Source organism: Trichomycterus rosablanca, chromosome 14 (assembly GCF_030014385.1).
Source record: "Trichomycterus rosablanca isolate fTriRos1 chromosome 14, fTriRos1.hap1, whole genome shotgun sequence".
NCBI classification, from domain to species: domain Eukaryota; kingdom Metazoa; phylum Chordata; class Actinopteri; order Siluriformes; family Trichomycteridae; genus Trichomycterus; species Trichomycterus rosablanca.
Genome location: NC_086001.1, coordinates 32,888,182 through 32,916,014, shown reverse-complemented (window position 1 = coordinate 32,916,014; position 27,833 = coordinate 32,888,182). Strand labels below are relative to the sequence as shown.

The 27,833-nt window shown below is 37.4% G+C and overlaps 1 non-coding gene and 1 pseudogene across 1 annotated transcript; one reads left to right on the top strand and one right to left on the bottom strand.

Annotated features, from left to right (window-relative positions):
* LOC134326480 (E3 ubiquitin/ISG15 ligase TRIM25-like) overlaps nt 1-15,632 on the top strand; it is a 514,462-nt pseudogene extending 498,830 nt beyond the window's left edge.
* trnak-cuu (transfer RNA lysine (anticodon CUU)) lies at nt 1,603-1,675 on the bottom strand. Its single transcript has one exon. It is a non-coding gene; the product is annotated as a tRNA-Lys (tRNA).
* Nucleotides 15,633-27,833: the final 12,201 nt, after the last annotated feature.

Here is a 27,833-nt window from a genome sequence, read left to right as displayed (position 1 = left end):
CACCCCCATACCATGACACAATCTGGTACTGACACACCCCCATACCATGACATACCCTGGTACAGACACACCCCCATACCATGACACACCCTGGTACTGACACACCCCCATACCATGACACACCCTGGTACTGGTACTGACACACCCCATACCATGACACACCCTGGTACTGGTACTGACACACCCCCATACCATGACATACCCTGGTACAGACACACCCCCATACCATGACACACCCTGGTACTGGTACTGACACACCCCCATACCATGACACTCCCTGGTACTGGTACTGACACACCCCATACCATGAAACACCCTGGTACTGACACACCCCCATACCATGACACACCCTAGTACTGGTACTGACACACCCCCATACCATGACACATCCTGGTACTTACACATCCCCATACCATGACACACCCTGGTACTTACACATCCCCATACCATGACAGACCCTGGTACTGACACACCCCCATACCATGACACACCCTGGTACTGACACACCCCCATACCATGACACACCCTGGTATTGACACCTCATACATGTGTATGACGTGTGATTGTGTACTGATGTGTGTGTGTTTTACATGTGTGTATAAGGTGTGTGTTTTATGCGTGTATAAGGTGTGTGTATTTAGAAACTGTAAATTATTGTAAATGATATTTTACTAACAGTAATGGAGAGAGAAATTTTGACTGTATTAGAGCTGCTGCTACAACAACATAATGAAAAGCTCGACCTACTCAGGTCCATCACAAATGCACTTGGAAAAAATAATCCAAAACAAATTGAGGATTTCACTGCTCCACTTGCCAACGAATCTTAGTTCAGACACTGACATAAACCTCTAGACTAGTAAGTGCTTTCTACTTTAAACTGTTTTTTTTATGTGTTATGTATGTACTTTGTTATAGTTCCTTTAAAAGATGCACGTTGACAATGTACTTAACCCTGGTGTGTTCTTAAGTGGCCCTCTAGTATGTTTAAGATCAGTGACAGTGATTGTCAGTATGTTGGGTGTGCAGTATAGTGCAGTGAATGTGCAGTATGAATTACATTTGGGTTCATTAGGGATGATCAGGATTATATTCAGAGATCTTAGAACCTCATCACATTCATGCACGTGTCTTTCTTTTACAGATTGAGTGTTTTGGTTTTTGTGGAGGTACGACTGGAAAGGAAACTGTAACAAACGACCTGGTAAATCATCATGGGTAAGTTTTTTAAATTAATATTTAAACTAAATTCACTCATTAAGTCTCCTCTCCTACAGCCGAGACGAACTTGAGACCACACCCAACGGAAGGCGACGACGGTGGCAGAGGGAGAAACAACAAAAATGAAGATGCTGGTCTGGTATCTTAGCAAGGCTAAAGAGCCTCTTACAGACCACCGCTCACAACCTGCCTGTTGATCAAACGGATCTGAGACACAACAACAATGTGTAGTCCCACAGAATAGTGGAAATAAGTAACTGAAAACATCCAGTAAACAACAGTCCTACAAGCACAAATATCCACCTGATAAGTCACCAGAGACCGGCTGTCCAAAGTGGAAGAAAAACCTTTTGGTTTCAGTAGATGTTAAATGAAGATATTCGCCCAACGTGGGGCTCAAACCCACGACCCTGAGATTAAGAGTCTCATGCTCTACCGACTGAGCTAGCCGGGCTTAAGCAGCAGGTCAGAACAGACAGCTCATCGATCAGACCATCAGAGAGATGTAGGTTTAATTCACTAACATCAAAACCAGATTAAGAACTAATTCACAGTTTACAAACAAACACAATTCAGAATAAGTAACAGAAACAGACACAGACTTACTGTGGCTTTATTGTATTGTATTATAGTGTTAAATTGTAGCCTATTTTATTGAGATTATGCTTTAATGCTGTATTATCCTAAATTTATTTAATCCAGCACAATGATTAAAGTGCACAACCCAACAAGTTAAAATAACCCATCATGTGTTCTGTCCAATATTTACACAGTGCTGGTTGCCAAATAACCAATAATAAATAATAAATTTTCACCTGCATTCGTCCTTTTCTTTCCTGTATACCAAAAACAGTCGCCATAGCAGGTCTACAACACGTTACAAAAACACTTGAGACACTTGATTTTTGCTTTCTTTATCTTACCGGTGTCTCGTTGTATTGAAACTAAAATAAATAAATAAAAACTTAAAATTTAAAAGCAAGCGTTTAGGTTCATTCATCATCTTAACACATATTACAAACTAATCAAGCTCATCAAATTTCAGACATTGTTCATGTAAACAAAAATCTCAAGTGGAAGCACAAGGTTCATTTAATTATAGACGGTGCTGTTTATGGTTTTACACTTAAAAACATGAACAGTTAAAAAATAACAACATACACGACAACAACAATATAATAATAATGTCACAAATCTGTACCCAAGCAACAAGCTGTAATTTATCTAGCACCACTAAATGGGAACGATCTCTGTACAATATTTTGAACTTCACTTTAAAAGTCAGTTCAGTGTGTTTTACTGTAGTAAGAATAGCTCCACATGTTTTGTACGTAGTGTTTATGGTATTTAAGCTGGATGGATAGATGGAAGTGAACATGTAATCTAAGGTGACTCTTAAGTTTATTCGCTGCTGTTGGCTTATAAAGTTTTACTGAACAAACTGGCTCATATTTTGGCACTGATATACCTTCCTGAATGGTGATCTGCTTGGTCGACACAACTAGCACAAGTAATCGTGGTCTACACCCCACAAGCGCTCTGTTGTACTACACATGCGCTGAACGCTACCATCCTGAAACTGCTAAAGTTTCAAAACCTTGGACCTTACACCAGGCCCCAAATAAAAGCAGCAAGGTCCCACCAAGATTTGAACTCGGATCACTGGATTCAGAGTCCAGAGTGCTAACCATTACACCATGGAACGCTGATACCACAAAACTAAACGTAATGATTCACCATTTGCTAAGTAAATAAAACAAAAATAAACTTCAGACTTTACTTTTACATCTCCAGTGATTTAAATTTACGTGATTAATATAATTGACTGAAATTAATTGACAAAACTGAAGTAATTTAGAATAAACACTAAATAAAAGTAATTTTAGTTAAACATTGCCACCCAAGTATCAAAATCACAACAAAACATTCCACTGTTGGAAAATTCCAAGCGGTTAGGGTTGCACCTATAAAAAATATAACTTTTCATACACAGTTTTATTTAGGCTGTTTAACATTTATTATTTTCATTCTTTATAATAATAAATCAAAACCATATTTTAGGCAAAACAACATAAAGAACATCATGTACAAATTTTTCTCAATAGTGTAAACAACGTTTTTACATCAGGGGCGACTCGTTCATTAGGGCGATCGGGCGACGCACCACCAAAGGGCGAAAGGGAAGAAATGTTTCCATCACATTCAACCAGTGTTAAACTATCTGTGACTGTTCTGGAGTCAGTCTTGCCTCTGAATATCGCAGTCCAATCAGCGTGGAGTTGTGTTCCGTACAGTACCGCCCCTTTCGGGGCGATCAGGCTCTGATTCAGAATTGCCCCAGATCGCTCTCATAGACTCCCCCCGGTTCTGGACTGCGTTACTTAGGGGGCAGTGAGAGAAGTACCGGCCCTGCTTGTGTAACTTTACGTTCGCCCTACACACGGCGTTACTAAGACTAAAAGTGAATACTACTTACAATAATAACCGAACCCCTTTTAATTCCCGCGGTAGCAGCAGTTTTCTTCTGTTTCATACATATCGCCCTAGCTGTCTCAGTCTAATCTGCAGCGTTTCTCTCCCATTGATAAAAATACGGGACACCTCGTTTAGTTTCCAAATAAGGAAGATTACGTGTGACGCAGGCACGTAAGTGCGAGCCCCCCCGGAAGTCATTCAAAATGCATTACAGCTCCTGTAATACGAAAAAAAGAGCTTTAACATGAGAGTCTATGAGAGCGATCTGGGGTGATTCTGAATCAGAGCCTGATCGCCCCGAAAGGGGCGGTACTGTACGGAACACAACTCCACGCTGATTGGACTGTGATATTCAGAGGCAAGACTGACTCCAGAACAGTCACAGCTAGTTTAACACTGGTTGAATGTGATGGAAACATTTCTTCCCTTTCGCCCTTTGGTGGTGCGTCGCCCGATCGCCCTAATGAACGAGCCGCCCCTGGTAGATAATATTTAGGTGATTTGACTGCTCATTGCTGAGTACTATCAACTTAGTAAATCGACTCTTGCGAGTCTACTCTTGTCGTTCGACTTAAAGAACCGGATTAAAGAATCGACTCAATTGATTCATTTGAACGCGCAGACTCACTCGCTCTCCCGCTGTGCGCTTTTCAAACTGAACTGCGTCTTTCTGCACATGAGGAAGAATCTATGTAGAGATCTCAAATAACATGAACCTGAAGGTATGAACTTACATTGTAGAAAAGAAAAACAAGCCAGTAGCAGTAGTGTGCACATTAAACCATTTACAGGAGGGTAATTAAGTTTGGCTAATTGAAATAATGGCATGTTTCTGACTTGAATGAGAGGGGCAGTAAAAAGATCTCACACTTGTCAGAGACAACGTTTGAAGCGCAGGTTAATAGGACCTGCTAGTTAGAGAAGGATCACTTGTTTGTTAGTTTAAGTCTAAAAGTGGGTGTGGCCCGTACGGGGATCGAACCTGCGACCTATAGTTATTAGCACCACGCTCTAACCAACTGAGCTAACCGGCCTGTTTAAAGCATAATGGAGCGGGTTCAGTAATTGTGTAGTAGTTTAAAAGCGACAGTAAGTCTGCGTCTGTTTCTGTTGTTTATTCTGAATTGTGTTTGTTTGTAAACTGTGAATTAGTTCTTAATCTGGTCGTGATGTTAGTGAATTAAACCTACATCACTCTGATGCAGGGGCGGAGCCAGGGGGTGGCCAGTGTTGGCCATGGCCACCATAAAGTAATCTTCGGCCACCCCTCTGGCCCCCCCACCACCGCTTTGCCCGCAATTTTTTTGCGGAAGCATTTCTGCACGCAGGAGCAGCGCACCTCAAATAAGTAGTTCTTCACCAAATTAGTGCAGTAACACACTCAACATAAACGTCAACCACCAACACAATTACAGAAGAAGTATTACTGTTTAGTAGTATTCGTGGCGCGCTACGAGTAAAAGCGCCTGCTGGCTCTGCGCATTCCAGTGTTGCCAGATTGGGCGATTATCCGCCAAATTGGGCGGATTTTGTTGGAAAACAATTTAATAGCAGGTAAATAACACTTCTATTTAAAAGAAAATCTTCCGTTTCAAGAAGCTCCAGCATTGTAGAAGGCTATTAAAAGTAAAGTCAATTTTCAATGCTGATTTGGCTTAATAGTGTTGGTCAGTCTGTAACATATTCTTGAAAGAAAATTAAAATTTGTTTTCCATGCATTCACACTAGCATGTTCTGGGATTCAATTGAGTCTCATCAGTACACACAATTTGGCAGCCAAATGATAAAGTATTGCAAAGGAATATCTTTGAAATTATTCCTCATAATTTTAAGGTTGCTATAAAAATAACCATGGCACATTCATTTAGAGAAAGTTAAAAATAAATGTAAAAAGATCATAAAAATACTACAATGTATGGCAGGACAGGACTGGGGAGCAAGTAGAAAATCAATGCAAAATATTTACGAAGCACTTATGAGAACAGTTTTTTTATTATGGATGTGTAGCTTACATGTCAGCAGAGTCAAATCTTAAGCAACTAGACACATTACATGCCCAGGCATTGCGAATATGTAGTGGGTCATTCAAAACATCCCCATTAGCAGCAATGCAAGTGGAAATGGGAGAAATGCCACTAAGAATAAGAAGAATTAAGCTAATGATGACATACTGGGCTAACCTACAGGGACAATGGGATACACATCCTGCCAAGAATATAATAAGAAATTGCTGGAAACACAATAAGACAAATTATAAAAGTTTTGGATGGATTGGCAATACAAAGGCAAGAAGCATGGGATTACATAAATTACAGTATAGTCCCACAGTACCAATATCCCCCATTCCTCCTTGGCTATTCCCCTTGCCAAAGGTAGATCTTAACCTTCAGAAAGAATTAAATAACAAATTCCTGCATGCGACATAGTACAGAAATACATAGATAGATATTACTCAAACTTTATTCTCGTGTTTACAGATGGTTCCAAAGACCCAAAAACAGGAATTACAGGTGTGGCAGTGTATATACCAATAAATAATATACATATTAAGAAAAGGACATCAGACCATCTGGCAGTATACTCCATAGAATTATTGGCCATATTTTTAGCACTACAATGGATAGAAAAAAGGGAAATAAATAATACAGTTATTCTTTCGGACAGTTTTTCAGCTCTGATAAGCATAAAGTATGGTAAATCCTCAGCCAGGACAGATATTGTTAACAAAATATTATATATGTTACACAATTTGAAAGATAAAGGTATATCCACCAGCTTTCTGTGGGTTCCTGCCCATGTAGGAGTGGAGGGAAATTAAACAGTAGATATCCTAGCCAAACAAACCCTAGATTAAAACAAATAAATCTACCGGTACCTTTGAGCAAAAATGAAGTTAAGGCCATAATTAGAACATGTACATATGCAATATGGCAGGAGCATTGGGATTTTGTTGAAACTGGAAGACATATGTACAATATTCAAAAACAGGTTGGAGCTGGGAGAATGGTAGGTTCTAGAAGGAGAGAAGAAAACATCATCACACGTCTAAGAATAGGTCACACAAGACTTAACTATACTTTATGGAAAATAGGCAAACACCCAACCGGAATGTGTAGCTTTTGTAAAGAACCCGAAACAGTAGAACATATACTCCTCAATTGTAAGCAATATAGTACCAATAGAACACAACTGTTTGAATCAGTACAGCCTGCAAAGCATAATGATCTTTCATTATCAGGACTCTTAGGAAAAGAGGTAGGGAGGATAAGTTATTATATTGTGGCGCCAGCGAGCAGGAAGGAGAGCATCGGGGCCGCGAGTGAGCTGCCCTTCGCAGTTCACTCAGTGGTGTAGGACATACACGCATTCACACACACATACATTCATCAGACAAACATATAAGCTGCCTATCCAGCTCTCACCGCAGCCACCCAGTCTCCCACACTGGGATACACGCTGACGGTAAGCCTGGATACCACGGCCGCAAGGCTTTCTGGGTATAGCCCTTGCCGGCTCCTCCCACTGACGCTACAATATCAACAAGTTCTTAACAGAAACAGGTCTAGCGGAAAGAATCTAACAGAAATTTAGTATATTATTTTTTATTATTATTTTATTTTATTTTTATTTTTTTTATTTTTTTATTTTGTATTTATTTCTTTATTTTTTTCCCTCCTTCCTTCTGTATAATGTCCTGTTCCAAACACAAAACAGTAAGTGGCGGTAATGCACCTTTAAGCTGGTATGCCAACCGCCAATAAACACAAAAGAAGAAGAAGAAGAAGAAGAAGAAGAAGAAGAAGTGAAACTGATCTGATCCTGTTCTGTTCGAGTGCGGATCTGTTCCGTGTCTGTGTTTGTAGTTTTGTTGATAATTGAAGTTGATGAACGCAGGTGAGTTTATACATTTCCACACTTCTGTACATTACTGTGTATTGTTACTTTATGTAGTTCAGATTGTTGATTTGATTTAAACACACTTGTTTTGAACAGAACACTCACGAACTAAACCAGGAAGTCTTGGACATTCGCCTGACATTCGAGTTTCTTTCGGCTCGTTCTCGGCTAATAAACATCCAAAAATGAGTGAAACTGCATTAACTGATTCTGCAGTAAACAAGGAACAAACTACAATCAAATATGTTTAAAACGTTTTTTTCTGTAAATGTTTATTTTCTGTTATTGTGTAAATGTGAGGTTCATCTGCGTTGAAATGATAAGGAAGTTCTAAGGGAGCGTCTACAAAGTGCATGAAGCCGAGATGTAGTTATTACCCAGTGGCATGTACCATTCAATACAACTGTATAAAGTCCTACAGTATGGGTACAGTAACAATATGTAGTGTCAAAAATTCTAAAATCAATCATTTTAATATAATAAACGATGCAATAGTTACCTAGTGATGTACCACCCACTACACTTAAATTACAGAAACAACCCTAGAGTATGGGTACTGTTAGTGCTGGACAATAATTCAATATCGCTATATATCGCGATAGAAAATGTTTCAATAACGGTGATATGATTTTTAATCAGGCACACGCTACTCTACCTACAACACGGTGGATATTAGCGGCAAAATAAGTTCAACAGCTGTGAGTGAACAAGCATCCACAGTTTGAAAAAGATGCAGACGAAATAGTTGATAAGAGAGGAAAAACTAGACTCTTTTTTTCTGTATTCTTTAAGCACAACACCTGCTGTAGCAAATTCTGCAGCAACTCTTAAGCACTTTTTATATTTTTTATCCTGGTTGAGCACTTTTGTTTGAAAATGTTTACATACAAATAATTATTAGTCCATGTTGTGGATTAAAGTTGGTTAAGACCAGAGGTAGAAAGTAACGAAGTACATTTACTCACGTTACTGTAATTGAGTAGGTTTTTTTGTGTACTTGTACTTTTTAAAGTAGATTTTACAGCCTGTAATTTTACTTAAGTATGTTTTGTATTAAGAATTGTAATTCGCTACATTTTAAATAAGATCCGTTACTGAGTAAAAAAACGCTAAAAAAAATCGCGTCTCGGAAACTGCTGCAGTGAATTCTGATATGGGGAGTCGGATCTTTATGCTCGGGTCCTTTTAAAGAGCCGTATATACAGTATATAACCACTCCCAGAAGCGCGAGTCGGTTCCTTTATTTCATTTTAAAGGACCGTTCAATAGATTCGAATCATTCTACGACACATCACTTGTAATTATACAGTTTGAAATAGTTTTATGGGACTAAAATGACACATTACACATCCCAAAATGTTTTAAATGTTATGTCAACATGTTTTTTCTATTATATTTTAATTAAAAACAAATATTGTGAGATTTATATCCACTTGTCCTGTTTGCATTACACAGGAGAGACCCACCCTGCTGTTAAAAAAGTAACTAAGTAACGTTTACTCTGAGTACATTTTAAATTAGTTAGTTTTTACTTGAGAAGATTTTTAGACTAGTAATTTTACTCGTACTTAAGTAAATATTCATTAAAGTAATAGTACTTTTACTTGAGTACAATATTTTAGTATTCTTTCCACCTCTGGTTAAGACATATGTTAATATATTATATTACATATTGTCAAAGCTTATGTTTATTTGAGAATGATGTTGTGTTTTTGTTTGTATACAAATGCTGAATACAAATAAAAAGTGAGAGCTAATTTATTTTTACCATTATTATTATTATTATTTCTAAAATATTATGTAGTTTTAAAGCGTGAGATTGTATAGACTTTGCAAAAAAAAATTTCAGAGGTTTGCAGGTACAGCCTTCCAATGTTGGTGTTCTTGGCAGTTTTTCTGACATTTGTATTAGGAAATTAGGAGTTATATCGTGATATACATTTTAGCCATATCGTCCAGCCCTAGGTACTGAGGTATTGATGTGTTTACTGGTGTTTCTGTTTACATGTAGAAAAATGGCTAAATCCAAAATATCAGTAACTCAGGATGAGTTCAGCTGTTCAGTCTGTCTGGAAACACTGAAGGATCCAGTAACTACATCATGTGGACACAGTTTCTGTATGGTGTGTATTAATAACTGCTGGGATCAGGAGGATGATAAGGGAACATACAGCTGTCCACAGTGTAGAAAAACCTTCACTTCAAGACCTGATGTGAGTAGAAACACCATGCTGGCTGGAGTTGTGGAGAAACTGAAGAAAACAGAACTTCAAGCTCCACATCCTGGTCACTGTTCTGCTGGACCTGAAGATGTGGATTGTGATTCCTGCACTGGGAAAAAATCCAAAGCTGTTAAATAGAGATGGGACGATCGATCGACTTTCAATCGATATCGGCCGATTTTCAATCAAAATATGCTATCGACGATCGGACGATATTTCCCAAATGTAGCCGATCCGATCACTTGATATATAAAGATCACGTTAAGTTAACAGCTCAGTGAATTGATCCAGACTTTGCGCTACAAAACACGAACCATCACATCACCATTCATCAACCATCATACAGAAACCATCATGAAAGCTCTTCACGACCTAAAATAACAGAATTAACGTTGTGCATCATACATACGATGCAATTTTGCTGACTGAAATATTTACTTTAAAAAGATAATACAACCCGGTCACATCTGAGCCGATTCTATCAGCACATTATTCAAACTCGTGTTCAGTTTGGTAACTCGTAAGTGGTTCTTGCTTTTGATGTAAATGAGAACAGAAACGTTACAGAGCCAATCAGAGGCAAAAGTTTATTCATTACCAAATTAGTTAGTTCAGGATCATCTGCTAAACTTTTAGGGTAATCAGAACTTTTAGCTCCACAGACGGAACGAGTCTGACTCGGTGACCGCTCTGTGGTAATAGCGGTTTAATTAAGCTTTTTAATTAAGCTTTTTAATGTAAGAAAGTCACACAAAATGTTCTGTAGTAGCTGGTGTTTATTTAAAACCACAGCATTTATTAATAACAGTAAAAACGGAGAGAGAAACTTACGCGTCACATTCGACTCCTGAATCAGAATCATTTAAAGCGACACTGAACAAAGCGTTTTTTTAAAGAAACACACACACGCTGTTGCTTTCGGTTTATCTTTTAAGTTTTTTTCAGACTAAACTGGATAACATTAAACCTGTGTGTGTGTGTGTATGTGTATGTGTGTGTGTGTGTGTGTGGTCAGTTAGACTAATAAGATATGTCTCCTGTGGGTGAAAAAAATAATTGTTTGGATACTTTATTATTTACTGCTGATTTTGCGCTAAAAATTGCATGTCATCCCCCCCCCCCCCCCCCGATCGAAATCGACTATCGGCCGATTGCCCTGAAAGGAGATCGGAGATCGCAATCGATGCCAAAAAACCTGATCGGTCCATCTCTACTGTTAAATCCTGTCTGGTGTGTTTGGCCTCTTTCTGTGAAACTCACCTTCAGCCTCACTATGAATCTCCTGCTTATAAGAAGCACAAGCTGGTTAAAGCCTCCAGGCAACTCCAGGATCAGATCTGCTCTCAGCATGATAAACTGCTGGAGGTTTACTGTTGTACTGATCAGCAGTGTATCTGTGTGTTGTGTACCATGGATGATCATAAAGGACATGATACAATATCAGCTGCAGCAGAAAGAACTGAGAAACAGGTAAAAATATTATACAGCTCTCTTTAACAAGTAACAACTCATTAGCATTTACACTGATGTTGTTTATGTGGTGCTCGTACACAATACAAGTAAATTCTGAATTGTTATTCTGTGTAGAAGCAGCTGCTGGAGATCCAGAGAAAATTCCAGGAGAAAATCCATAACAGAGAGAAGGAACTTTGTGAGCTGATGAACGCTGTGGAGTCTCACAAGGTAAGTTTTATAAACAAAAAGCTCTTAGGATCAGTCCGACTCTCCTCCATTAAACCAATCTCCATTAAAAAAGAGATATTTTATATCTCAGGTAACTTTACAAGTGATTTTTGTTTATGAATTAAATAATAAAAAAATACACTTTGCCTGGTTATTTGGTGATTGATAGGGATGTCCCGATCACGTTTTTTTGTTTCCGATCCCGATTATTAATTTTGATCCCGATCCGATACCAAGTCTCAAACCGATACTTCTATTTTCTAGATATTGTCTAGATAAGAACTAGATAATACTGTTCACACAGTGCACACTTCAAGTACATTACAGTTATTCAAATTAATCCAATGTATATGTTTAACAATTGAATAGCTCTGCAGTGCTGTAGGAAAAAAAAAAATGCCTGCATCCAAGCTATTGCTTAATGTTCTTTTATTTTTACAAAATAAAAGTAAACAAACTTAGTGCAGCATTGTAGTAAAACTAGAACACTCAAAATGAGTGAGATAATTACAGTTTCACTTTGAACTTCACATTCAAAGAACATAATTCTGTTTAATGCAGTGATACACTAAAAATAAACAGAAATATCCACTCAAAAGTGGTGTAGCAGCTTAACTTGAATATATAAAATAACAAATAAGTTACTTAACAGCATTACAGTAAAACCTGAATACCAAAATAAAATGGAAAGGCACTCTTTGGTTATGAAGGAAAGCCAGTTTTTAAAGTGCTTGTATTGTGACAATGGTTTGATGGACGTTTCTACGCGAATTGAGTGTGTTTTGACCCTTTGGGGGTCCACAGTGCATGGAATAGCGTGCTTGGCTCTAGCTGTCCGCTATTCAGTATCGTAACAGAAGAAGTTAATAAAGTGTTATGCTCCCGACAATTTGTGAACATACCGTGTATTTATTTCTTTATTAAATAAGCCAATTTAATAAGCCAATCAGAGTGCTTGATACTGAGATGTCGTTCAGTCTTGTAACACGTAAACTCGTAAAAGCTGTATGTTATGGTCCAGAAGTTTTCAAATTCTGATTAAAAGTTATTGTTTTGTAAACCGGTGTGATCCTTGACTCACACACCATATAAATAGTAAAATTCTACAGTAATGAACGCAGCTCTGCTCCTACCGCCTCGTGAAACGCTCACATTGCAGACATTACACTTCACTGTTGGACTTGTTTCACTTTCCAATTTAAAGTAAAAAAACAAAGGATCGGGATTACGATCGGCATTAGTAAAGCCGATACCGATCAGTTAAAAAATGCCTTGATCAGTCCCGATTCCGATCTTTGAGATCGGATCGGGACATCCCTAATGATTGATGCTGTACAACAATTCTGAGGTTGTGCTAATAATTATAAGGGTGATAAGATCAGATTAGGACTTTGACTGAGCCACCCAAGAAGATTATTGATTTTTGCTTTGGATCAAGATGCTTAAACTTAAATTACTGTATAAGATTTCTGGTAAAGACTTGAGAAGATCACTAAATTGAATTTCCCAGTCTTGGCCAGGCTGCTGTTTCCTGATACTCAAGAATTTCTGTAACAGTATGCTACCACCAGCACATTTTACAGTATATATGGTGTTTTTAGGGTTTATTAGATTTTATCCACATATATCATTTTGAATTAAGGACATACAGGAGCCGGTGTGTTGTATTGAAAATCTGTGAGGAAATATAACATGCTGATAAATGCAGTAAAAACTAAAGTGATGATGAACACTGAAGATGTGCTGGAGTTTAAGGTGGAAGGTAGAAGACTGGAACTCTTTCTTATATTTGGGAAGTTGAGTATCAAATACTGCATCATGTGGACATGATGATGATGGTAACATTTACAAGAGTATGAAAAATCAAGCCATTTAGCACCATCACCAAGCTATGACCGATGAAAGGCTTAGCCTGGCCAGTAGCTACATATGAATGTGATGGATGGACGAATATCTGAGTGAGAAACGTTTCCTCTTTCTGAATCTTCTCACAGTGTTCTGCAGAGACAGCAGTGGAGAACACTGAGAGGATCTGTACTGAACTAATCAACTCAATTAACAGAAGATGCTCTGAGCTAAAAGATCTGATCAGAGATCAAGAGTCAGCAGAAGTAAGTCGAGCTGAAGTCCTGAAGCAGGTGGAGCAGGAGATTGTAGAGCTGAAGAGGAAAGATGCTGAACTAGAACAGCTTTCACACACAGAGGATCCCGTCCATTTCCTCCAGGTAACAGCACTAAAATAATTATATTATTGCTGCACCAGTCCAAGTAATAAAATATGTTCAGAATGTGAAAAAACTTGATGACTGTAGCGTCAAAAAGATAAGAAATAGTATTTTGTGACTTGTGAACATCTGCTGGTTTTAAAAACGATGGCAAACAGAAAACACTTGATGCAGACAATAAAAGATTGGGTTCAATATTTAGGTAATTGTGGCCTCTAGTGGACAGGTAGTGAAATAACAGGGCTGGTGTTGCTTGATGAAGAATGTTGTGTTTAAACTGTAGGATTATTTAATAATGCATTTTAGAGTCGTTGCTCATAAAAACTGGTCTGTACCTGAATGTTTCTTTTATACCCAAACACAGCTGGATTATCTGTTTAAGATGTTTTTGGAACATTTTACAATCTTCTCAGTAGTCTAAAATTTTCCTTGTACCAACTATTTTCAACAGTCTTACAGGCACAAGTTTATTAGTTGAATCATTTGTGATTTATCATCATCTTGTTGTTTCTCTGTGAACATTATCTGTCTGGATGTAGAATTTTCAGTCTCTCTCGGCTCCTGCTGGATCTGCAGAATCAGTCGCCATCACAATCAGTCCTTTCCTCTCATTTGATGATGTTACAAAGTCTGTATCTCAGCTGAGAGGGAAAGTAGAAGAATTCTGGAAAGAGCAGTGTGAGAAGATACCAGATGAAGGTGAGTTCAAGCCCTCACTGTTCCATTGTCTCCAAAATGCTTTGATCCTCAAACATCAAACAAAACAATCAAATTCACCAACATGAACATTTTACATCTAACAACATCATTCATTTACTTATTGAATGAAATACACTCACACTTGGTCAGTTACTCAGAATTAGGTCAAACACTGGAAGAACATGCAAAACTTCTTACTGGCTGTACCTGCGACAGTTTCTGGTGTAAATATGTATTTACTGTGATTAGTGATTGTACTGCTACTCTTTCTGCAGTGAAGAAAGTCCGGATTACTTCACCTCCTGAACCTGAAATCAGAGAAGATTTTCTACAATGTAAGTTTCTCACAAGCACACACACACACTGTACACACACACACACTCTCTCTCTCTCTCTCTCTTCTATGTTAATTGGTTTATTTTTTGTTTCCTCTCCAGATTTTTGTCGGTTTACACTGGATCCAAACACAGTAAATAAAATTCTCCATCTGTCTGAGGAGAACAAAGTGGTGACCTGGAGTGAAACATTACAGTCGTATCCTGATCATCCAGATAGATTTGATCGTTACTCTCAGGTTGTGTGTAGAGAGAGTGTGAGTGGACGCTGTTACTGGGAGGTTGAGTGGAGTGGGAATGATAGGGTTTATACAGCTGTGTCATATAAAAGCATCAGCAGGAAGGGACTAGGTGTTGAGTGTGGGTTTGGTTGTAATGATCAGTCCTGGAGTTTGTTCTGTTTTCCATCCAGATTTTCATTCTGGCACAATAACAAAGGGACTGAAATTCCCATAATGCCGAGGACCTCTAAAATAGGAGTGTATGTGGATTATGAAGCAGGAACTCTGTCCTTCTACAGCGTCTCTGATACAATGAAGCTCCTCCACAGAGTTCAGACCACGTTCACTCAGCTCCTCTACCCGGGGTTTGGTGTTGGTTTAGGATCAGAAGTGAAACTGTCAGATTTAACAAATTAAATGCAAATTTACATGAAAGTGTAACATTAAACTGTTTGAGTGATTTTAGAATCTGTGAGGCAGTGATACAAGATTTTCTTTTTAGTAAGGAAACATTTCAAGACAGCTCACTGGTTTGACCGATGAGCTGTCTGTTCTGACATGCTGCTTAAGCCTGTCTAGCTCAGTCGGTAGAGCATGAGACTCTTAATCTCAGAGTTGTGGGTTTGAGCCCCACGGTGGGCGAGTATTATCATTTAACATCTATGGAAACCAAAAGGACGTTCTTTCACTTTGGACAGCCGGTCTCCGGTGACTTACTGAATGTTTTTTAGTTACTTATTTCCACTATTCTGTGGGACTACACATTGTTGTTGTGTCTCATATCCGTTTGATCAACAGGCATGGTTGTGCAATAAAAGGCACTCGTCCCTGGGTGGGCTCAAACCACCAACCTTTCGGTTAACAGCTGAACGCACTAACCGATTGCGCCACAGAGACACGCGCACAGCTGTTTCACTGGACGGGACACACGGGTCACACGGGTCACATGACTTGCTAATGTTTAAGTCAGGCTAATAAACAGTATAATACTCAGTGTTGATAGCTATTTAGCGAGTTTTCAGACCCTCTAGCGACTTTTTCTGGTATTATTGGAGACTTTTGGAGACTCGGACGTGAAAGCACATATCGTTCTGCAGTTACTGTCCTCACCGAGCAGCGGGTGCTGCCGTTGATCTGTTGATATATTTTACCCAATACCATCGATTTGTCCTACCGAGCATGCGCACATCTGTTTTTGATTCGTTAAGTGGAACGTCTATAATTCTGTGCTATCTTTGCCTAATTTATTTCTGCTAGCGGTTAGTCATGTGTGGTTTTAGTTTTAAGTCCTTTAAAAGTGTAAAGTTTAAGTGTATGTAATGCCGTTATTATGTGACTTATTTTGTGTTCTATTTTAGATCTATGCAAGGTGCTCAAATTAGCTATATGTGATTGCATACAGTTGAATAACAGTTGTTTATCTAATGCTATGTGTTAACGTTTTATGTAACCACGCTTATACATGCGTTCAGTAATACATCTAGCAAAGGCAATCATTTTTAAATAACCATCTGCAACCTTAACATTATGACAACACAAAATGTATTCGGTTATTTTTCAGTTTTGTGTTTTCTTAGCAGTTCAGCTGGTACAGTAAAGGTTGTGTCTAATAAAGTTCATTACTGAGTGAATATGTTGAGCATTTATTATGTTATCTTGTACTTAGCTGTTTGTATACATAAAACTATTTTTGTTGCTTTTCCCTTGTCAGTTTAGTTCTAATGATTTGTTCCTTATTCCATGTTTTTTTGTAGCTATAGATAAGATCTGTGTGATCTATAGTTTTCTCACTTGGATCTTATCCAACAGGGTATGATAAATCACAGAGGCTAAACCTTAGAAGAATACAGATCAAATTATTTATCACTAACTATAGTTTATAATAATATATAGACCTATCGACATGTGCTAACACTTATGCAAATTAGGCGATGACGCCATTTAGCAAATTTTAGCGACTTTTAGGACAGCCAAAAGCAACTTTCTTTACTGAGGAGTTGGCAACACTGTTTCACACACAGGAGACATATTTGATTCGTTTTGCTGACCACGCACACATGCACGTTTAATGTTCTCCAGTTCAGTCGGGAAAAAACAGTGAAGATAAATCTGTGACTGCTGTCATAGGACGTGTGTGTGTGTGTGTGTGTGTGTGTGTGTGTCTTTACGAGAGGTGTATAGTGGGACATGCTCTATTCACATTATTGATATGTGAGTTGATTCATATGAATCAAAGCCATCTCTCTGTGTTTACTGTTATTAATGAATGTTGCAGTTTTTAAACACCAGCTGCTAGAACATTCTGTGTGACTCTCTTACCTTAAAAAGCTCAGGCTTAATTAAACTGCTGTTACCACAGAGCAGTAACCGAGTCAGACTCGTTCTGCCTGTGGAGCTCAAAGTCAGTCAAATCAGAGAATCCTTAACTAACGAACTAAACAAGACATTCTGAGTCTCTTTATAGATCTTGTTTGTCTGAGTGGACTTAAGTGTAAAAAGTGTAAAACATAAAATGTAAAACCTAAGCTGCTTTTGTGTGATGCTGCTTTTGTGTGATGGTGCTTGGTTGGCAGCATTAAGCACAGTCAAGAACTTGAAATATATAGTTTAGATAGTACACACATATAAGAACCTACAAAACCTCTTAGATGTGTATTAAGAAAGTCTGAACATAAGAAATGACTAGACAGTGATGTCTGAAGTAGGACTGAGATCTCGGATCATTAAAATAACATGAAACTGCTGCATTTCTGGCGCAATAACGACCAAATTCAGTTTAGGAGTCACTTATTTTTGCAGATCTTCACTGAAAGTGCACAGAATCTCAAATCTTTTTGTGCTGCCATGCAGCTGGTTGAATGTGGTTAGTGTTGAATTATGTACAAAGATCTAAAGTGAATAGATGAACTGGCCGGTTAGCTCAGTTGGTTAGAGTGTGGTGCTAATAACGCCAAGGTCGCGGGTTCGATCCCGGTACAGGCCACACCCACCTTAACGATTAAAGCTAGCATGGCCGAGAGAGTGTCAGGTGAGCATGTGCTGCGTATCAGGATTTTCTAACCTGAGTAATTTGAGCACTGAAAGTAAGAATACCACCCTGTTCTTCTGCCATCTTTAATTCTGGCTTAATTTCACCTAATGAACGTGGCATGACCTTTATAAATGGTTACAATCAATTTTGTCAATGGCAAAAAATAAAAAATAAAAAGAGAACTGCTGTGTAATTATGTGAATTATTGCACTGCACATGGCAGAAGACTAAAATAAATTTAGACCGTGTAGAATAAAAGTATTAGGAAAGTATGACGTTAAAAGCATCAGCTTTTATTTATTCTTAAAAGAAAAATACATGAACCTCAGTCATCTCACACGAAGATCTGTTCTGCTCAACAACAGTAAAGCTCTCCATTGTTTCTGTGTGGCAGGTCCATAACTGAAGGGCTGTCAGTAAAGAATCGGGTATGTGGGTATATGCCCTGCCCTTAGACATTGGCCAGTTAGCTCAGTTGGTTACAGCGTGGTGCTAATAACACCAAGGTCGTGGGTTTGATCCCTGTACGGGCCACACCCACTTTTGAACTTAAACTAACTAACAAACAAGTGAGCCTTCTCTAACTACCAGGTCCTATTGACCTGGGCTTCAAACATTGTCTCTGACAAGTGTGAGATCTTCTTAATGCCCCTCTCATTCAAATCAGAAACATGCCATTATTTAAATTTGCCAAAACTTAATTTATTGTTATTTGAGGTCTCTCCATAGATTTCTTCCTCATGTGCAGAAAGACGCAGTTCAGTTTGAGAAACGCACAGATTTGTGTTTGAGCAAAGCGCATCTTAGCATCAGCAGAACGTAGTTCAATGTTGTTTTGTAAGAAAAAGACGTAGCAGAGAGTTTGTAGTTCCTCTTACAGACCAGACAAAGAGTGGAGTTGATTTAGCGCAGTGGAGCGGACAAACCTTTATTCTTGACAGCTGAGGAACTTTACTTTAAAAGTCAGTTGAATGTGTTTTACTGTAGTAAGAATGAAAGTATGAGCTGATCTTTGTCTCATTGTGTAGCTTTGATGAAGAAAAAGCTGCTGGGTCAGTGTGTAACAGGAGGTTTGGAGTGAAGGTGGGTGTGTGTGGATAAAAGCTTCCATTATCTGGTATTCCCAGGCGGTCTACCATCCAAGTACTAACCAGGCCTGACCCTGCTTAGCTTCCAAGACCAGATGAGATCGGGCTTACTCAGGGTAGCGGCCGTAAGCAAGAGATGCTGTAAACAAGCTGCTTCTTATAGACGTCCATCGTTCAGCCTTTCTAAATTAATAAATTAAAAGTAAATAAAGTAATTAAAAGCTTAAAATGGTTTAGGTAGCTCGTCAAATTTCAGGCATGTTTATGTAAACAAAACTCTCAAAAGGACGACTAATGAAATTCATTTATTTATAAATAATGGTTTTACACTTTATGTTAATAGTAATAATAATGCAATAATAATAATAATAATAAGTCAGAAGAAAAGATTCATGGTGTTCAGGAAAATATAATTATATATCAACATAATTAACCATCCTATTACCTTTAAGGTCAATTTGACCCCATTCAATGTTTAACGCGTTAAATAAATGATTTACATCATTTTTTTCTGCTTCATATTTAATGACTTTTCCTAATTTATTGGGGACAACTGGGTAAACATAAAATTAACATGATGATATGTTTTCAATGTCCTGTACACATGTTGTACACATTGGTGTTCTTTGGGGTCAGTTTGACCCCAGGCTGTTTTAGCTGTAAAAAACATATAATAAATATCAACATTTTACACACATTTGTTTTGGTTGTTTAGGATGATATTGAGGTCACTATGACATGCAATTTTATAATCTTTAAAAACTTTAAGGCCCTAACCTAACATACTCATAACTGTATTAGTGCCAGAACCACTGATAGTTCACACAACATGGGGGAGGGGAAAACATCATCCTCACGAGATTTTTGATATTTCCCATGCTGTGGGGACAGGAAAATATAGAGACAGAGGATGATGTTGAGGAGGACCCTGATTATGAGGCATCCTCCTCTGATAAGAATGAGACCCTCATTGTTGACCCTTCTTTTGTTTCTCAACCACCAGCAAACACACTATCTTCCAAAAATGAAACGTTATTATGGTCTGTCTCCCCACTTAAACAACAGGGTAGACTTAGTGCTGCTAATGTCATTAAAATGGTTCCAGGCCCCACCAGATATGCTGTCAGCCATGTCCAAGACATAAAATCTGCATTTGAGCTCTTCATAATACCATCACTTCAGAAGAATATACTTGAGATGACAAATTTAGACGGGCACATGTATAGGGACAGTTGGAAAGACTTGGATGTGACCCACTTGCAAGTATACATTGGGTTGCTCATTTTGGCAGACGTGTACAAGTCAAAAGGTGAAGCAACAGCAAGCCTTTGGGCTGCTGACACCGGAAGGGCAATATTTCCAGCCACCGCGTCTCTAAACACAGTCCATGTTTTCTCCCTTGTCATACGCTTTGATGACAGAGAAACAAGACAGGGCCGACGAGAGAACGACAAACTTGCAGCAGCATGTACCTAGAAAGTATATAAAGCCCATAAAACACCAAAAAGATTTCTACTGCCAATTTTAGATCAATCAATTAGATTTTATGGTGATCTGCATATTCCTCCATAGTCATGCAACAGGTATTCTGGATGTATAAGGGGGGTGGGTACGTTTTTTTTTAGAAAGGCTATATAAGTGGTCAACAAACAAACAAAGTATGTGACATAAACTTGGGTACAAACTTTAATTATAATCATTTTCTAGAGGTTTAAATACTGTTAGTAAACTTGAAGGTAATAGGAGGGTTATTACAGAAAAGTACATTGAGATCTTAGAGCAACATGTGCTGCTTTCAAGACGTCGTCTTTTCTAGGGACGTCCAGCATTTTTTAACAAGACGATGCAAAACCACCTGCTGCACACATTACAAAGGCGTGGCTTTGAAAGAAGAGGGTACTGGACTGGCCCGCCTGCAGTCCTGACCTGTACATCTATAGAGAATGTGTGGAGAATTTTGAAAGGAAAAATGCGACAACGACGACTCTATACTGTTGCACATCTTAATTTATGAAAACTTAACATTTATAATATTAAGAATTCTTGCAAACACCATAAAGACCAGGGTAAAATTATTCCACTTGAAAGTAAAAGTTGTTCTGTGTTTATTAAAGTAGATTAAACTTGAATAATGAATAAAAACAGATTCAGATCTGAGGTTGGTACATTACACCACATTACTTTTGATGATTAATATTAATACTCATTCCATGATGTACATATTCAGTAATTGAAGTAGAACAGTTCTAGAAAAAGAAAACCATACAGCTTTACCTCCTGTGTGAATGTGCTGGTGTTGTTAGAGATGTGGTTTTTTTGTGTGAGTTTGTTGATGTCGTTTAAGATTACTTTCATAAGCAAAAAACTTTTTACACACTAAGCAGTGATACAGCTTTTCTCCAGTGTGAACACACTGGCGTACCTTAAGGGCACTACTTTGAATAAAACTCTTTCCACACTCTGAGCAGTGATACGGTTTCTCTCCTGTATGAACATGCTGATGTACTTTAAGAGCATCACTGTTAGCAAAACTCTTCCCACACTCCAAGCAGTGATACGGTTTGTTTCCTGTGTGAACACGCTGGTGCTGTTGGAGTTTACTCCGTTGAGTAAAACTTTTTCCACACTCTGAGCAGTGATATGGCTTCTCTCCTGTGTGAACACGCTGGTGTACTTTAAGGTCACTACTGTGAGTAAAACTCTTTTCACACTCTGAACACTGAAATGGCTTCTCTCCTGTGTGAATGCGCTAGTGTTTTTGGAGCGTACTCTGACGAGAAAAACTGTGTCCACACTCTGAGCAGTGATATGGCTTCTCTGCTGTATGAATGCGCTGGTGTCGTTGAAAATTACTCTGCGTAGTAAAACTTTTCCCACACTCTGAGCAGTGATATGGCTTCTCTCCTGTGTGAATACGCTGGTGTTGTTTGAGATGACTCTGCTTAATAAAACTCTTCCCACACTCTGAGCAGTGATTAAAGTTCTTCATGTTTATGCTTTGATAAGACTGTAGAAACTGTTTCCTTGGAAAGCAACAGAAACAAAGTAAGAAGTTAATTAATTAGCATTACTATTAGCATTTTCCATTAGCATTATTACTACATTAATACCACAATAAGTAATAAAAACATTAAATTCACCTCACGTCTAAGTGAGAATCTGAATTCAAAGAACATATGGATAAAATACTTATAAATACTGCAGATATTTATAAGTAAATAACTATAAATAACTTGATATAAATAAAGATATAAGAGATCTGACTTTCTCAACATCAGTCCTGCACCAAGCAAATCTAATCCAGTTCATGACAGGACTAATAATTAGCTCACAAGTGTAAATCTTTGGTTTGCTGGGAGTAAAAAAGGCTTCATAAAACATTAATGTAAAAGAAAGAAACAAACAAAAAACCTTTACCTTCTTGTTAGAATCCTGGCAGCCACTTTAACAAAGCTGGTGTCTCCAGCAGGTCGTTTCTAATGAAGAACGTGCAGAAGATCCTTCTTACCAAGTGACTCAGCAAGTCTAGAGTTTAGTCCTTAAATAGAGCTGAGGACAAAGACCCGAGACGAGTTAAAAACTCTGCATTGGTCAATCATCAGCCAACTATTCACACCTTCTTGTGTGAAGTACTAGCTCATTATCTATGGAACGTGTGCAAATGAACTAGATGGAGCCACAAAGCATGATGGGTGAAGTCAAACTACACCTATTTATCTCAGCAGAGAAGTTATTTACATTTAATTATTAACACAAACAAGGAATTGAAAGGCTATTCTGTAAAGTTAAATGACATGAACTTAGATAAAGCTTTTATGATAAGAATCTAAGTCATGTAAAATGCTGTATGTATATTTGTGTGAATTAGTTTCTACTGTATATGAGTAACAATAAGAAAACTATAACAGGAAACAGATTTTATCTGTATTCATGATGTTGAAATATTAAGTATTATAATTATATATATGAAATATTTTAAGCACTTTCTACATTCTGAGCAGTGATACGAGCTCACTGAGGAAACATACAGATTAATAAAGAGAAGGAAATAAAAACCTGAAAATAAGAGCTTTACCTTCCGTTCAAATTTTGTTAAAACAGCTGAGAATGAGATCAGTTCATAACTAAAAGAACACGGACTGTACTTGTACTCGGTCTGTTCACCTCCAGCAGCGACTGCCCCAACCTTATATGCAGTTGATTTGCATAACGACCGATCACCCGCCATTGCATAACAATGGTACCGGTGATCAGGTCCATATGTAATTCACAATTGGGGTAAATGTGTGTCTTTTTCCCCAATCATGTGTAAAAGACACACATGGCCATTGTAATTAATGGTTATTGTGAATTGCATATGGACCTGATCACCGGTTCCATTGTTATGCAATGGGCGGTGATCGGTCGTAAACATAAATAAAATTGAATTAAAAAACAATATCAAACAATAAAACAACAAAACCCTTTCAATGGATAAAATAAATAAAGAAGAAAATGATGAACCTGAAATAAAAATGAAAACATTAGAATTTGAACAATGCAAACTAAACCTTTCTATAAACGTTTACTAGAAAAAGTGAAGGTACAACCTAAAGCTAACACATACTAAGCTACAGCTTACAGCCACACCTGAATCAGATAAAGACAGACCATGGGAACCAGGTGATGATTGCAAGCAGGAAGAGCAAGGAATGATTTGTTTTTGAGGAACTTGGCTTCCATATATTTAATTGTTTGCTGAATATTGAAGGCAAACACAGAGTATCACATCATGACCACAAGTTCTTTACTGATATGTTGGCAATTTTGAACAGGAAATACAGACTACACAACAGTCTTAGACTCCTAAGATTATATATGAAGTTATAAAATCATAATAAGTACAAATAATCATAAATACAGTAAAAAGTTAAAAGTAGATGTATGTGAGCTAGTGTGAAGAACAACGTTTGTTTCCAGATGTTCTCCTTGATTGTATGAATTTGTTTAATCACCAGCACACTTAATTTAAAATAATGAAGTGTTGATTAACCAAACTAGGTACTGGATGATAACCACAAATAATATTAAACTATACATTCACATACAGAAAAGCACTACTTACTGCACTGCAAAAAATGATTTTTTGGCTTAGTAAATAGAGTGAAGATTTTTAAAGTACTTTATACAAGAATATTCTAGTACAGGCTTGCTACTTAAGAATTTCACATATAATTTAGTGTGTTACTTGGTGTTTCTTTGTAAGTATTTGTAATCAAATACATTAGTAAATTTTATTCTAAATACCAAGTAAAATTAACTATGTTTTTCATTTCTTGGATTGAAGCAAAGCAAAACTGAAAATTTCTAGTAAATTTTACTATGTAAAAGAATTGTGCATTGCCTGGCAAGTTCGGACATGTTTCACAGTGCAAAACGAGCTGCTGGTTTTTGAATTTTCTCAAGTCTTCTCACCACAAAGTTTTTCGGTTGTTGAGGACATATTTTGGCAAAAGGGGACTGTTTTATGGTAAGTTGTCCTTTTTTAAGAAATTATATTACCGTGCCAGTTAATATTATAAATATTTAAAAAGTTGTTTAACTTTCTACACTATTGACTCCAAATTAGCGTCTGTTAGCATGGCAGAATTAATGTTATGTAGTTATATTAATCGGGATAACTTGTTCCGTTTAATGAACGTGGGCTTAAAATGTTAGTTCTAAAATAGTTCTTTTGTCTAATGATTATGAAAGCCTGTTTTGCTACTTAAATAATAAATCTGTCTGAGGCTGTATAGTCCCGGGTCTTTCAAATACAAATGTGCATTATTAGGCGACCTGTGAGTAAACCTCGAGAAAGTAAAATTGAATTATAATATGTAACATAACATTCTGAGGTCGACATAAACTTCATAATTACTAATTTATGTTATTTTTTTAATATTTGTCTTAGGTGAAAGATGAGTTCAGGAGGATAACTACAGTCCACCTGGAGCGAGGGTTTCTCTTGCACTTTTACTTGCATCTATTTTTATTTTTTACTGCAAGTTTTCAGAAAAATGTTTGAAAGATTGATATCATTTATTTTGCCCTTATGCTGTGATACTTGTATAGTTTATTTTCCATTTACATTTTTTACTTTTGTGTAGCGAGTGAGACTTTAGAAAACACGCTGTTTGAAAGACATTTTGTCCACTCACTGAACTGTAAGTAAAAATGCATTTCCATTAATTGAGTAAAACAAATAAAAAAGTTTGACAAAAATGTCTGTCTGTTATAGTGGTTTTTGTATATGGTAATCATTGATGTTGAATTGAATAATGTAAAATTATTTAGCATTTTATAATATAGCATTTTAATAATATATATAATATAGCATTTCATAAGCCATGTTTTCATGCTTTTCGTGCTGCAATGTTTAAGTAAAATCTATCAAGATACAGCTATTAAAATATACTTGAAGCAGTGTGTAGCAAAGTAGCTTTGACTGAATAATTTCTAGTAAAATCCAGATAGAATTGTGAGTAACTTTTACTTGAATATATGGTCTGTTAAATTTACTAGCAGTTTGTACGTGGAAAAACTTTCCTAAGTTTTTTTAAGTAAATCTTACTCCACATTTTTTGCAGTGTGTATTAATGTTGGTAGATTTTATTCTAACATGGAAATTGTTTCGTTACAGCAGTAAAACACAGAACTCTACACAGAACTCTACACATATTGCACAACCATAGAATATAGAACAAAAACAGTAAGGGAGGAATATACAGGGGCACCGCTATATACACAAATGGAGTAAAAAACTTTATACTTGGGAAGAAAGAGGTTTAAGGTGAAAATGATCACATTTACCATTTTGTAATGTACACACATTTTCTCTTTTAAGTTTGTTTTTTTAATTTAATTTAGTTTCAATATCTGAATCCATTTAGATGATAAATATTTAAGAAAAAAAAAAAGAAATCAGGAAAGGGGGTAAATACTTTTTCACAGCACTGAATAAATGTAATAAATTGAAAAATAAATTATTTTTAAATGTTTCACTGCCTCACAGATTTACATTTAATTTGTTAAATCTGACAGTTTAACTTTTGATCCATAAGAAAGATAAAACCCCGGGTAGAGGAGCTGAGTGAACGTGGTCTGAACTCTGTGGAGGAGCTTCATTGTATCAGAGACGCTGTAGAAGGACAGAGTTCCTGCTTCATAATCCACATACACTCCTATTCTAGAGGAACTCGGCATTATGGGAATTCCAGTCACTTTATTATTGTGCAAGAATAAAAATCTGGATGGATAACAGATCAAACTCCAGGACTGATCATTATGTCCAAACCAACACTTATAACCACGTCCCTTCCTGCTGATGCTTTTATATGACACAGCTATACAAACCCACTTATTCCCACTCCACTCAACCTCCCAGTAACAGCGTCCACTCACACTCTCTCTACACACAACCTGAGAGTAACGATCAAATCTATCTGGATGATCAGGATACGACTGTAATGTTCCACTGCAGGTCACCACTTTGTTCTCCTCAGACAGACGGAGGATTTTATTTACTGTGTTTGGATCCAGTGTGAACCGACAAACATCTGGAGAGGAAACACAAAATAAACCAATTAACATAGAAGAGAGTGTGTGTTTGTGTAGTGTTTACTGTGTGTTTGTGTGTGTACTGTGTTAGTGTGTGTACTGTGTGCGTGTGTGTACTGTGTGAGTGTGTGTGTGTGTAACTATACGCATGTCTAAGTGTGTGCGTGTTAGAGTGTAACACTAGACCAAAACACACACACACACACACACACATACACACACACACAAATCCACAGAAACACCACACAACCAAAGATACAGTGCAACACTATTCAACACCAAACACACAAAACACTACACAAACACACAGAGATGCCAATAAAACACACAAGAACACAACTGCACAGACACACACAGACATTGCACAAATACACAGATAATACTCAAGCACACACAAATGCTACACAAACACTACATGGAGACACCCCACAAACACGACACATTCACAGTATGTGAACAGTACACAGACACACACCAGCAATGCACAATCCAACTACAAACACACAGTCATGCTACTAAAGCTCTTTGAATTGTGCGTGTGTTTCAGTGTTTAAGTGTGCGTGCACATGTGTGTGAACGTGTGTATGAGTGCATAAGCATGTGTGTGAGTGGGTGTGACTGTGTAAATGTGTGTGTGTGTGTGTATTTTAGTGGTTTCTGTGACTAAATGATTGAGACTCAAAAATATACAGACAGCAGTTTAAATGATTGTTTTACTTGTTTTAACTTCATGATTACTGAAGTTCTTGGTGATTTTAAATAACTATTGAATAAAGGTACTTGGAACAGTGGTCTTTAGCAAGGACCCAAAATGTCTCTAATCCGAGGCATGATCACTGTCAGAACCACTTCACCACTGTTCAAACTAATTCCAAAATATATCAAAACAGTAATTGCAATATATCAGTCTGGAAAAAGTTACAAAGCCAATCCTAAGGTTTTAGTACTTCAGTGAACCACAGTAAGAGCCATGATCTCCAAATGACACTTGAAACAGTTAAGATTGCCTCAAGAGCACATCAGTCTCATCAAGGACAACCCCAAACAAACATTTAGAAAACCGCAGGACCTGCTGACCTCAATTTAGCAAATACTTTTTCACTGCACTGTGTATGTTTGTGTGAGAAACTTACATTGTAGAAAATCTTCTCTGATTTC